The sequence below is a fragment of the Crinia signifera genome, chromosome 6, assembly GCF_055691185.1.
Source record: "Crinia signifera chromosome 6, ASM5569118v1, whole genome shotgun sequence".
Lineage (NCBI taxonomy): Eukaryota > Metazoa > Chordata > Amphibia > Anura > Myobatrachidae > Crinia > Crinia signifera.
The window spans coordinates 65,507,803-65,519,184 of NC_139222.1; positions in this window are offsets into that span (position 1 = coordinate 65,507,803).

The window sequence follows — 11,382 nt, forward strand, 5'->3', positions numbered from 1 at the left end:
AATAATTCAATGTGGGGTAAAAAAAAAAAAAAAACGCAATTCCACAATTTTGCGCTGGTTACGGTTTTTTTGGAGTTCATAGTTCGTTTAAAATGATGGGTTATCTTTATTCTATGGGTCGTTACGATTCCGGTAATACCAAACTTATATAGTTTTCGTTACATTTTACCACTAAAAAAAAAAATAGAAAATGTTACGGTTTTTCGAATTTGCGTCGCGTCGCCATGTTCTGCGGCTTATAACTTTTTTATTTTTCCACCTACGGACCTGGGTGAGGGCTCATTTTTTGCGGGCTGAAGTGTACTTTTTAATTAATACCATTATGGGATATGGGCGACTTTCTGATCTCTTTTAGCTATTTTTTTTTGGGTAGGCGATGCGACCAAAAAGCGTAGTTTTGGCGTTGGGGATTATTTTCCGTTTACGCCTTTAACCGTGCGGGATAACTAATGTTATATTTTAATAGATCGGACTTTTAGGAACGCGGCGATACCAAATATGTTTATTTTTTTTATTATTTATTTATTTTTATTTGGGAAATGGGGAAAGGGGGGTGATTTGAACTTTTAATATTTTTTTTTTTTTTTTTTTTTTTTAAACTTTATTTTTTTTTTTTTTTTTTACTTTTACTACAAGGCCCCCTAGTGTACTTGACCACTAGGGGGCGCGATCGCCTGTACTAGGTTCAGCCATAGAGCTCTATGGCTGAACGTAGTGATTTTTTGCACTTCCTATTACATCCTGCCTGAGGCAGGATGTAATAGGTATGAATACACGGACAGCACAGGGGTCTACATTAGACCCCTGGCTACCATGGCAACCGATCGGCACCCTCCGATCGCGCTGCGGGGGGCCCCGATCGGCGCCGGAGGGGGGCACCCCCCCCTCCGATCAGCTATTTAAGCACTGCGGGCGCTTTGCCCGCGGTGCTTAAAGGGTTAAACGGCCGCGATCGGCGAACTCGCCGCTCGTGGCCGTGAGAGCAGGGACATGGCTGTAATATACAGCCATTACCTGCTCTCTATCAAGCCAGCTCACTCCGTGAGCTGGCTTGATTCACCCCCAACCGACATATGACGTAAATGTACGTCATATGTCGGGAAGGGGTTAAGAAATATTTGGTCAGAAAGAGTGAACTAGAATAAGGGCCTCAGTTCCTGCTGGAGCCTGCTGAAAAATAGCCCTGCCTATACCACACCCATATGTACGTAGATCCCATGGACTGAATAAATGTTCACACTCATTTTTGTGAACACAAGAAATTTAGGGTAATATCACTATAAATTGGGGAACTGCTGTAATGATATCACACCCTATTTGTCTGCTTATTCCATTATATTAAACAAGGGGTGAAATTTAATAGGATGAGAGATGCAGAAAGTGAGAGATTTGGTGAGAAAAGCGGCAATCATTTACACTACAAAATCAAACTGGTATTGCAGTGTAAATGATTGCTGCTTTTAAAAAAACTGGAGATTTCTTACCAAATCTCTCACTTTCTGAATCTCTCATCCTATTAAATCTCACCCGGGATGTCTACAAGCATAAAAAAGTTCCTGATTTTCCAGGATAAATGGAAGAGAATGTACACTATTTATTTCCAGCGGTGCATGGTCTGCAGAATACATGTAAAAAGTACATTTCAAAAATAATAGGTAAGAGACCATGGTAAACAAGAAAATAACATTATACCATGCCATAAATCTATGGCATTACAGTGCAAAACAAAAATATAAAAGAACATTGAAAACTATTTTTATTATTATGATCCTTTACTAACATGGCTACACATGTGGACCGTTAGTGTGGGTGAAACTAACAGGATTAGAGGTGCTGAAAGAGGTGGGAAGAGTGAAGCGAAGCCCAAGGCAGAGGTGCAGATGTAGTTAGTGAGAGAGTTATAGGTAATAAGTTATAGGTAATGAGTACAAGCTGTGCTACCGTGAGCAGCCAGGCTGACAGCTGCACTCCCCTTTAGATGTCCTGGGTGTCTGTTACAAGCTTGAGATTGTGTATTTAGTATCCAATGACCCCTCCCATTTCTTGGTGTCCCTGAGAAGTAAGAAGTACACACCAGTGTTATATCAAAGCTTTTTACTAATAAAATCAGATAACGTACTAGTTTAAAACAGCAGGTATGCCAATGTGGATAACACCATATCATCAGAGAGATGTACCAAATAGCCGGACTGTCAGCACAAGGCGTCTCTACATCAGCACAGGAAGCCATGCCTACGCATTTCATCATGATTGGACTTCGTCATAAGCGATGTAGTGTAGCACAGATCACTCAGCACACATGCGATGCACCATCGATGTGTGCTGAGCGATCTGGCACAGCCAATGTTCCCTGGTGAGAAGAACACTGGCGATGACTAGACGCATGCAGTATAAATCTAGCCCGGCAATGGTGACACGTGGTACTACGCATCACCACCGCTGGGGGCCTACATACCGGGCAATCCATTCTAAGCAAGCTAGTCAGATTGCTTAGAAATATAGCTACAATCACCCTGTGTGTATGCCCCATAAGCTCCTTGGAGCAGGGCCCTCTTCTCTCACACATCAATTACAGGTTTCCCAAACTCAGCGACTGTCTATACCGGCATCTCTTCTCACTTGTAACCATTAATCTCTTCCTACAACAACCTGCTCCTAGACTACTACTTTGCTTCCATATATCCCAGCTGTATTGTGTGCTGAGAATTTTGCTGTTTTCTGAGCTGTTTTAGTTTTTCAGTTACTGTTATGTTTATTTCGGTTTACCCTGTTTTGTTCTAATGTATTCCGGTGCTGTGAACTATTTGTGGTACCTTAAAAGTAAAACATAATAATTAGAGACAGGATTATATGCAAAATAAAAAGCTTGAACTATGCATGAAAAGTGTTAAAATATGCGATACTTGTGTATTATCACGGCGCCCATCGCATTGCATACATTAAGGCTTAATATGGTATGCAATGAGATGAGATGCGACCCGATCTTATACAATGAGATGAGATTTTAAATTGTATAAGTACCCTAATGGTTGCTTTCAATGTTAATTGGCCCCCATATAAGATTTTTAATTGTATAAGCACCCTAATGGGTGCTTACAATGATAAATGCAACCCCACGCCACCCTCACTATCAACGCCAAACCGAAGCGTGGCAAGCGCAGCGAGCCCGCGCAGGGCGGCGGTACGCGTCCTCCGACCTTTTCATACCCCCACTATCCATGTCGGCGTGGAGTTGATTTTATATAGTGTGGCGAGCGCTGCGAGCCTGAAGCGTGGCGAGCCCCGCGTAATACATGTAAAGTAAAACGCGGCCGCACGCCTCGCTGCGCTCGCCACACTATATAAAATCAACTCCACGCTGACATGGATAGGGGGGGTATGAAAAGGTCGGAGGACGCGTACCGCCGACCCTCGCGGGCTCGTTGCGCTCGCCACGCTTCGGGTTGGCATTCATAGTGGGAGTGGCGTGGGGGTGCATTTAACATTGTAAGCACCCATTAGGGTGCTTATACAATTAAAAATCGGTACTTATGTATTATCTGGGCTCCCATGTTAAATGCACCCCATTTTTTCATACCCCTACTATCCAACTACGCATGGAGTTGATTTTATATAGTGTGGCGAGCGCAGTGAGCCACCGTGCCCGAAGCGTGGCGAGCGCAGCGAGCCCCGCAAGGGGACGCGGTCTCATAAGAAAAACGGGAGCCCAGATATTACATAAGTACCTAAAAATCTTATAGGGGGGGCCAATTAACATTGAAAGCACCCATTAGTGTGCTTATACAATTTAAAATCGTATATCATCTCATCGTATGCCATATACAATGGTTTACAATTTTAAATTGTATAAGATGCCATAAGATGGAAATCGTGGGCGCCGTGCTAATACACAAGTACCAAATATGCTATAATAAATAATAAAAAAAAGTAATTTTTAACTTATTTAAAAATCAGCATAGTTGCAAGTAAACCTCAAAAATAGGCCCACAACATCTGCAGATATCTAGTGATGTACACATGACTTTTTTTCTTCCTGGCAGCTACAGCAGACTGCAGCGTCCTAGGCTCTTCTTGCATCAACTACACGGACCCTCATCTCCAGCGCCGATGGATCAAATGTCAGCATAGCGTGTGAGGGCGGCGCAGTGGAAGGCTTCCTCCCTGCGCCGCATACTCCCTGTGACAGCATTTCCTCCACGCCGCGTGATATCACAACCCTTCCACCCACCTCCACTGCTGCAGAAGTCTGTCTCTTGGTGTAAAGTCCCAGGCCAGGGGCAGGCAAAGGTTCAGGAGCTTCATAATGGCATCCGCCGACTGACTTATCAACACGGATTGGCAGCCTAGATCAGTGTCAGACATAGCGTACATCCAATTTTCCCCACACTGCACACATATTGCCCCAGCCAGCACACTCTACCACTACCTGGCCAGCAGCAAGGCAAAGCAGTGCTGTGACTCGCGGGTGGGAAGAGGGTGGGGTTTAAAATATGCACATCACTAGATTTTAGGTAATATATGCAATAACCAGTGAGAATGGGCAAAATATGCAAATGCATATAATCCTGTCTCTAATAATAATAATAATAATAATATATGCAAAGTCTCACACACATAGTATTTTTGTGCCATGGTGTATCTTAGCTGCTCCATCATATGTAGGAATCACTGTAATTTCACGTTTTCCTGAATTTTGCAGCTCATGTGTATCATAGATGCAAAGATATTGATTAGTCTCCAAGGTACTTTACAATCAATAATTTTGTCACAAAGGAATTGGTATAACATTGCGGGATAAGCATAACAAGGCTTGGGCACATGGCATGGCAGAGGACATTTGTATCAGAACTTCCTTTTTTTTACCCAGTCACCCCCAGAAGGTACAGTATATGAAATGGCTGCATCAGTAAAGAGTACCCCATGCCTACTTTTGCACAAGCGCATCCGTCAGTGATATATTACATTCAAATTATTTTTTAAGTCAGCAAACATTCAGTATCATACTGTAACTATTCTTTTACTAAATATTCAATGGAAACTTTTACATAACATTAACATATATAATACTATAAAGGTTGAGTATCCTTTATCCGTATATCCCATATTGGAAATATAAAAAAAAAAAAAAATGTAGGTGTCCACGGCGGCCATCGGAATAGTCTTCAGTGGCATCCAAGGATGCCGCTGAAGACAGATCTGATGGTCGCGGTGGACACCTATGGTTTTCTGAATATTTCCAATATAGGATATCTGGGGGACAGCCAGGGGACCAGGTAAGTAGGTGTAAAAAAATAAAAATAAAATCAAATTCTGAAATCCAGAATAATCCCTTATCCAAAATATTTGTGGTCCCGAGCATTTTGGATAAGGGATACTCAACCTGTATAATGATTTTTACAAGATGTTTAGGTTAGAACCCATTACAAACACCTGCAGCATGATTTTTCACCACCTTAATGACAGAAAATGAAGCCACTCACCTCAAAAGGTGGTTTCTCCGAATCAACTACTTTTATACCACTCTTTATTTACAAAATAGTGTCTGTAGTAAATGGGATGTTCAATTATTTACTCGCAGTAAATACATATAATAAAGTTTACAACAAGTAAATATGAATGTTTGCAATTAAATAACCTTCTAGCAAAAAATTATAACATGGAATATTAAAAGGTATTTCTGAATAAAAAAAATAAAATAAAAATAAGCAGCAAAGTTGACTCAAGCACCTAAACCAGGGCTGGGCAATTGCGGCCCTCCAGATGTTGAGGAACTACACATCCCAGCATGCCTTGCATCAGTTTTGCTATGTGGCCATGCTGAAACTGATGCAAGGCATGCTGGGATGTGTAGTTCCTCAACATCTGGAGGGCCGCAATTGCCCAGCCCTGACCTAAACATAAGAGAATTTAAAAAAACGCTTATAAAACTAAATAAAATAAATAAAAAATATAACATTTTCAGAATTCTTTTTATAGGTGAGGAATTCCCGATTTTGGGCCCAATTCAAACTGGATCGCAAAGCACTTTTTTTCCCTTCTAATGCACTGCAGGTAGGGCAAATGTAACATGTGCAAAGAGTGTAAAGCTGGGTACACACCTACAGATGTATCTGTTAAATCCATGTGGAGAGAACAAAAATCTGGTAACGTATGGGAGCATATGAGACTCAAACATTTGCTTCCAAACACCGGAAATTAAACAATAGGCATTTAGACAAATTGAGAAAGAAAAAAAAAAATAGTAGTGCTAATGACAAAATATTTTCACAACCCCCTAAATCCAGCTGCTAACTTTTTAGGATCACCAATCCCAACAAAGAGAACAAAAAGAAGCAAGGTAAAAGGAAGCGCTTGGATTTGAGGGCTAGATTAAAGCCAGTCTATGGTAATAATTAGGACATTTACAGATACAGACTCAAATTAAATATTAAAAAATGTAATAATCAATTTCATAGGTACCAGCCGATACCAGATATATACAAATAACACTAGAAATAGAAAAAAATATACAAATAAAAATCAGGGGTAACTGGAGAAAAAAAAAATCATCAAATAAGCTAAAATTGCAAGTGGAAAACAAACAGTCCCTTTTTGAATGTAATGGGCCCCATACATCAGCAATCACAATTTATGGATTTCCAGATACAGGGATTTTTTGGCCAGATAAATGGATTTTACAATCTGACTTTGCCCACACATTACAGATTTATTTCAGTGATCAGCAGATTTTTCCATCTAAAGATTGCATCTTCATATCTGGAAATTGCCCAATCGATTGTCATTTCAGCTGTTCATAATGTAAATAGATGAAGAAGACTACTTGGGAATGCCCACACATATGAAAAAGATCCGCAGATAATACCAGATTATTAAACATGTTTAAAAACCTGATTAAGCAATCGATTGGTGATTTTGATTGGGATTGCCAAAAGGGGGAGCCCACACATCTAAAATTAATTGTGGCAATCATCTCCATATCTGAAAATTGTCACAATTAATTGCTGATGTATGGGGCCCATAACCGGATAGATCCACTTTTGCCAGCCTCAAATTAGTAGATGGTTAACAATGGTAGTCGATAAACAGTCCAATATTGTTAGTAAAAATAAGTGGTCATATGTTAACAGTCCAATATTAGTGGTGTTAAATTGGCGTTTGATATAATTACCATATTCCTGCTTATAATCGGCTGGAGGGCATCAGGGAGGTGCTTTTACAATCAAAAGTCCACAGAGAAAAACACTTGAGTGTAAAATTTCAGACAGTTGGAGACACAGCACAATTGCAGTACCTTTCAGATGGAAGAAGGAATTCCCATTAGCCTATTGTGGTAGTGATGCAGACAAACCGGAGGTATAGTGCAAGATATAGTACTGAGCCTCTCAGTTTCTGTCTGTGTGGTGTTTATACCTTCCAGTGCATTTCCTCTGGATGCCCTCTATTTCATTTAGTCTAAACACAACAAAAGTGGTCTGATCTAAATGATTACATATTTGTAATATATGTAATATACTGGCACTATATAAAAAGGTCCCAATAATGAGCTTGTTTTTGTGAGAAGGTATTACAACAATAAACAATATATAGGACATTTGAGACTGAAATATTTTTTCTATTGTTTCTTAAACGTCAAATAAACTGTTCATAGAAAGTTGCACATCAGCCAATAACATGTTACATTTCATTTACTGGAAAGTGAATGCAGCATGAAGAGATTTTAGAATACCCAACAAGATGATTGTATTCAGACTTCCCAATTCTGAAGTTTGTGCAGGATAAAGCATTACAGGTGTATTTACCTTATAGCTCACCCAGTCTGACCCTAGAATGATACTGTAGTTACAGATCTAATTAATCAAAAGTTATTATATGACCTATGATGGAAAAATAATACATACACGGTAAGGGTTAGGCTGTGGGAAGGGTGGGCTGGTGGTAAAATACCAACCTGACAGGCATTCTCAGTGCCAGGATCTCATATCCAACTTAATCATCAATGCGGTTAGGTAGAGAGTGTAATTTTTCTCTTAGATGACAGAAGTTGCTTCAGCTTGTAGAGTAATAGAACAACTTAATTCAACCAGTTTAATTTAATATAGCACAAAAGTATATTTTTTAAGAGCTGGAAAAACAGTCATCCCTATATGATAAAGTGTGGCAGTGAACAGTACACAGACAGGTGCTTACCTGTCTTTAACCTTTTCAGTGCCAATGTTGCTGTCAGAGATGTGTAAAATATCCACAAAAATGCCGGGGCCCTAGTCCAGGATTATGACTAACTTTAGTTATTGCTGGCAAATGATATGAAGTCAATTAACTGAAGTTTAGTTAAATAATTGCCCCCCTCCCCCTTTAAAAAAATTAAAAAAAGAACTGTGAGCGAGGCTGGCATTTTTAGCACATCTCTCGCAGCAACTGCGTTTCTGCTTTTCTCAGCTGTCAACACCTCAACAGGCTACAATATATATATTTTTCTCAATCAAGTAATTTTTATTAACTAATTTTTGTATACACACACACAAAACAGGCTACAATATTTTAGCCATTATGTTAATTGCTCAAGCCAGTGGGTGGGTGGGTGTGTAATGGTGTTGTGAATGTTTTTCTTGGAGACATAGATAAAGTCCTGGGACATAACAAGGGTATAATCGGGGGTAACTCTCAGGGTGCATCAGGAATGTCATGTAATAAAATGTTATGTTGTAACAGTCACGTTACCCCATTACAGTTCTTAGGTACAGATGATCTTAGTATACGGGAAGGAGGGAATGACAGAGGAAGAATTCCCGGAACTATGGAGAGGGCAGGCAGTGTGCATGGTGGGGAGGCCTGTAGAGAGTCTATTGAAGGGGAGAGGGGAAAGAGGAAGCTAGTAAAGAATTCAAATGGGTCCTGGGGTGAAACTAATCACAATATTAGAGCCATATCTAAAAATAAACATAAATTAAAATGCTTACTGGCTAATGCAAGAAGCTTAGTGAGTAAAATCGGGGAGCTTGAAACGGTGATCAGTAGGGATGACTACGACATCATTGGTATTACAGAAACATGGTGTAATGAGTCGCATGACTGGGCATTAAACATGGAGGGATATACACTCTACAGGAAAGACAGGGAAAATAGAAGGGGCGGGGGTGTGTGCCTATATGTAAATAATAACTTAACATCATGTGAGAAAAATATGAGCACAGACCTGGAAGACGACAACTCGGAGACAGTGTGGGCAGAGATAACCGACAATAATAAGAAACCAAAAAACAAATTTATAATAGGGGTATGCTATAGACCACCAAATATAAATGAAAGGGAAGAGTCTCTTCTTTTAAACCAAATCAAACAAGCATCAAATCAGGGTCAGGTATTAATTATGGGGGATTTTAATTTACCCGACATTGATTGGGAAAACGAAACAGGTAAATCAGCAAGAAGCAATGGGTTCTTAAGCTTACTTAAAGACCAGTTTATTACACAAACGGTAGAAACTCCAACTCGTGATGAGGCGCTCTTGGACTTAGTATTAACAAATAACACAGACTTAGTTTCAAACACAAAAGTAATTGAACAATTAGGGAATAGTGATCACAATATGGTTTCACTGGAAATCAACTTCAGTAAATTACATCAAAAAGGAACTGCAAAAATACTAAACTTCAGAAAAGCGAACTTTGAATTATTTAGGGAAGCCCTAACAGGAATTGGGTGGGAAACGGTTATGGAGGGAAAAAATGCAGAGGAAATGTGGGATACTCTAAAAAAGGTGCTTGATTCACTAACTATTGAATACATTCCTAAAGTAACTAAAGGTAAATTCAACAAAAAAAAGCCACCATGGTTGGACAAAGAAGTAAGGTCAGCTATCAACAATAAAACCAGAGCCTTTAAATTCTATAAAAATAACTTGAATGAGGAGGCATTCGCAAAATACAAAGAATCAAACAAAACTTGTAAAGGGGTAATCAAAGCAGCTAAAATATTATATGAAGAGTGCATAGCCACTGAAAGCAAAAACAACCCAAAGAAATTTTTTAAATACATAAATAGTAAACGTTTAATTAAGGAAAACATAGGCCCATTAACTGATACTAGTGGAAAAAGTGTTACTGAGGACAAGGGAAAAGCAAAACTGTTAAATGAGTTCTTCTCATCAGTATTTACTAAGGGAGAGCAGACTGTGGAACGAACATTTACCACAAACGGGACAAATAAGCCAGATCTCATTGTGGATTTCACGCCGAAAGAATTAATACTGAGGCTAAGCAAACTCAAAACAAATAAGTCACCAGGGCCAGATGGGATTCATCCGAGGGTATTAATGGAATTAAGGGATGAACTAGCTACCCCCCTACATTATATCTTTAGCAAGTCACTATCGTCAGGTATAGTACCAAAAGATTGGAGAATAGCAGAGGTAGTGCCAATATTCAAAAAAGGAAAAAAGGAAGATCCCGCTAATTACAGACCCGTTAGTTTAACATCAATTGTGGGTAAACTATTTGAAGGATTTTTAAGGGATGGTATCCAGGAATATTTAGATCATCACCTTCTACTCAGTACTAACCAACATGGGTTCGTGAAAAATCGTTCATGCCAAACTAATCTACTAGGGTTCTATGAAGAGGTTAGCAAAAACCTCGATAATGGAAATGCTGTAGATGTGATTTTCCTAGATTTTGCTAAAGCATTTGATACTGTCCCACACAAGAGATTGATTAATAAAATGGAGAACCTAGGATTGGGTGAAAATATCTGCAGATGGGTAGGGAATTGGCTATGTAATAGAGAACAAAGAGTGGTTGTGAATGGTGCCGTATCAGATATGATACCGGTACTAAGTGGAGTGCCCCAGGGTTCGGTTTTGGGGCCCATTTTGTTTAACATTTTTATTAACGATATTGGGATAGGGTTACTCAGCAATGTATTCATCTTTGCGGACGATACAAAACTTAGCAAAGTCATCAAATCACCAGAAGATGTCACCATGCTTCAAAATGATCTTGCAATTCTAGATGAGTGGGCAAAAAAATGGAAGATGAGGTTCAATGTAGATAAATGTAAGGTTATGCACCTTGGGAGACACAACCAGTGTGCAAGTTACAACCTTAGCGGAGAGGAACTGGGTAATTCCATACTTGAAAAGGATCTAGGAGTCCAAATAGACAGCAATCTAGGATGTAGTGCCCATTGTAATGTAGCTACAATAAAGGCCAACAAAATTCTGGCATGTATTAAGAGGGGAATGGAAACTAGGGACTCAAGGGTAATTATGCCACTATATAAAGCATTGGTGAGACCTCACCTAGAGTACGGAGTACAGTTCTGGGCCCCACACTATAAAAAGGACATCATAGAATTAGAAAAAGTCCAAAGGCGAGCAACAAAGCT